The following is a 2,956-nucleotide window of genomic DNA, read 5'->3' as shown; positions in this document are numbered from 1 at the left end:
TAGAAACAAGTACCTGACTAAATGAAGCATAGAAAACACCCAGTGAAAGAACTTAGATAAGTAGTTGTGATAACATAATGCTAACTACTTTATCTTGAGCCGAGGGTCTATCGGAAACATCCTCTCTACTTCTTCGGAGGTAGCGGTATGGACTGCGTACATCTTATCCTCCCCAGACCCCACGCTGTGGGAATACACTGGGTTTGTTGTTGTTGTTGTTGATAACATAATGCTAATAGAGGTCATCCATCAGAGTAACTATGACAAAGAAGCTTCATTTGGATGTTAATCCATGGCTCACTTGAATTACTCATCATTTAGGAAGAATCCCTTAATGGACAAAGTAAACAAATTTAATTGAAGGAGAAAAGTAGAAATACTAGGACTCCTAAAGATAATACAAATCATATAAAACAAGAAGTACGAGTTCTTGTATAGATCATTCATCAACGAAAGAGAACCCCTAAAAGACAATACATAGCAGAAACAAGAACCCGACTAAATGAAGCATAGAAAACACCTAGTGAAAGAACTTCTTAGATAAGTAGTTGTGATAACATAATGCTAATAAAGGTCATCTATCAGAGTAATTATGACAAAGAAGCTTCATTTGGATGCTAATTCATGGCGTACTTGAATTACTCATCATTTAAAATGAATTCCTTCATGCACAGAACAAAAAAATTCAATTGAAGGAGAAGACTAAAAAGTACGACTTCTCGTATAGGTCAATCACAAAATGTGGTTAAAAAAATCAACTAACAAGGAATACACTGCAACATTTGTTTAAACTATATATGAGCTTACTCAGAAAAGGTCTATGAGTTTGGCTTGTATTCTGAAAACACAAATTCCCGTGCTCCTGCATAAATTGAAGTAGTTGTATTACATTATTTTCAAAGTTGATAATCAAATTACAGAGGATGACATAATTATGGACATCATCAATAAGTAAAACTACGCCTCTCGGCGACGAAGTAACTCAAAATAGATGTAGTGTTCGAATGCCTAGACTTCTAGACAAAGGGAAACACATTTGGGTGCAGGCTTTCTGACTGAATGCGGAGTTCAAAAACAGAGAAAACAAGCGAAAACATTAAGGCACACTCATCTCAGAGCAAGAGAAAAAACAAATGAACACTAGTTATAAGAGGATTATACATATATACATCATCAAGCAAGAACCAAATCTAACTTAGCTAACACAATAAAAATTGTACCATCCGATAATGATTATCAAAACACAAACATTGTGATGATGACAAAGAGATGAATGAATTCAATTATCAGGGACTTATTCATCCCTAAAACAACTCTTTCATTGCTAAAGGAGAAGACTTCCTAGTCCAAAATCCCCTATTTCATATGCAAAGGGTGTATTTACACCAAATGCAATGATCTTATGCCATACATAAACTTAAAATTGACAGTTTCCAAAGCAAAACACACAATATAGCAAAATTTCTATAAAAATACATGCTAAAATTAAACAAAAAATATACATTTATTTTCTCCATTATAACAAAACGGCGAAAAAAATCCACTGCTTCAAAAGCAAAATTAGCAAAATATGATAAGTGGTCAGATCAAAATATGGTGTCTCAGACATCTAAGGAAGGATAAAAGCAGCATTAACTCTCAAGCCTGGCGAAGGCGAAAGCTCTTAGGCGGCCACTGCGAATGTTTGAGAAACAAGCCTTAACATTTATCATCACAGACACCATATGATTCAGACTATAATCAATGAAATAACAAAACTTTATCACGATTCCAAATTAAAGCAAACATAAAACATGAAAACGCAAATTAAAGGAAGGAACACAAGTTAAAGAACAAAAAATGGAAGACTTAGGAGATCTCAGACACCAAAAGAATAAAAAATACAGCAGAATCACTCAATCACAGATATCTCCAGCTGGCATACACTGTCAAGTCCAAGCCCGACAACGGATACAAGAAAAAGAAACAGGGGGAGTAATGTCACGGAAAGGGTTGTTTATGCAATCATTGTAGTGATCACTGGCGAGAAGAATGACAGAGAGGGGCAAAAACCACCCATTGAAACTCCCAACACCTCTCTGACCATTATGATTCTCCGACAAAGACATGTCTACTCCTGACATGTGTTTTTTTTAAAAAAAAAAACATACATAAGGGGTAGAGGTATTGAAGGCACTTCCGAGTGACTGCTGTTGGTTTACATTGGCGCACATAGCACATGTCAGCGTGCAGTGTGGGAATAGACTCAGATTCGCCTTTTGTCATACAAAACCCAAAAGCTTTAAAAGAAATCAGCCATGGCTGCAAGCATCAGTTAGCCTCATGAGACAGAAAAGAACTTCATCAATAAGGAAAATTAAGAACAGAGACTATACAGAGAATAAGTGAAAGCATTAAAGCACACTCATCCCAGTGAAATATTCATTAAGTATCAAAATGAACATATCAATAAAGAAAATAATAAATAGACGTCCATGTTCACATTCCTAGAATTTACTCAATAGAAATCTTGTTTAGATAGCAAAAGAATTCATAGGCTGTCAAACTCAGGAATACATTCCCTGAGTCACAAAAGCCTCAATTCTTTTTAGTGAAACCAAGGATATAGAGTAGGCTCAGAATATAATGGGTATTTTGTTGTTCATGTTGTTGTTGTTGATGTTGCTGTTGGAATAGGCTCAGATTCGCCTTTTCTCAGACAAAACCAAAGTGCTTCACAAAAAAACCGACATGGTTGCAAGCATCAATTAGCCTTATGAGACAGAAAAGAAATCCCCAAAATGAAACTTTCTCCTCCACTTCTCACAGACCCATCTGACCTGCCAAGCCAAGATACAGTTTTTTTCCAGCCCAATGGATACATGTCTGATTCATCTTCCAAAGAAGACAATTTTTCAACTCTTCATCGCCTCATTGAACATAATTTAGAAACAGCTTAACAAGAAAAAGAAGAAGA

General features: G+C 35.7%; 2 non-coding genes across 2 annotated transcripts; both read right to left on the bottom strand.

The window, feature by feature from the left end:
* Nucleotides 1-1,212: 1,212 nt before the first annotated feature.
* Nucleotides 1,213-1,313, bottom strand: LOC124886315. The gene has a single exon (XR_007043401.1). It is a non-coding gene; the product is annotated as a small nucleolar RNA snoR99 (small nucleolar RNA).
* Nucleotides 1,314-1,597: 284 nt separating this feature from the next.
* LOC124886144 lies at nt 1,598-1,720 on the bottom strand. The gene has a single exon (XR_007043232.1). It is a non-coding gene; the product is annotated as a small nucleolar RNA SNORD14 (small nucleolar RNA).
* Nucleotides 1,721-2,956: the final 1,236 nt, after the last annotated feature.

Source organism: Capsicum annuum, chromosome 7 (assembly GCF_002878395.1).
Source record: "Capsicum annuum cultivar UCD-10X-F1 chromosome 7, UCD10Xv1.1, whole genome shotgun sequence".
Classification (NCBI taxonomy): domain Eukaryota; kingdom Viridiplantae; phylum Streptophyta; class Magnoliopsida; order Solanales; family Solanaceae; genus Capsicum; species Capsicum annuum.
Note: the sequence above shows the minus strand (reverse complement) of the source record. Positions and strands in the feature narration are given on the sequence as shown.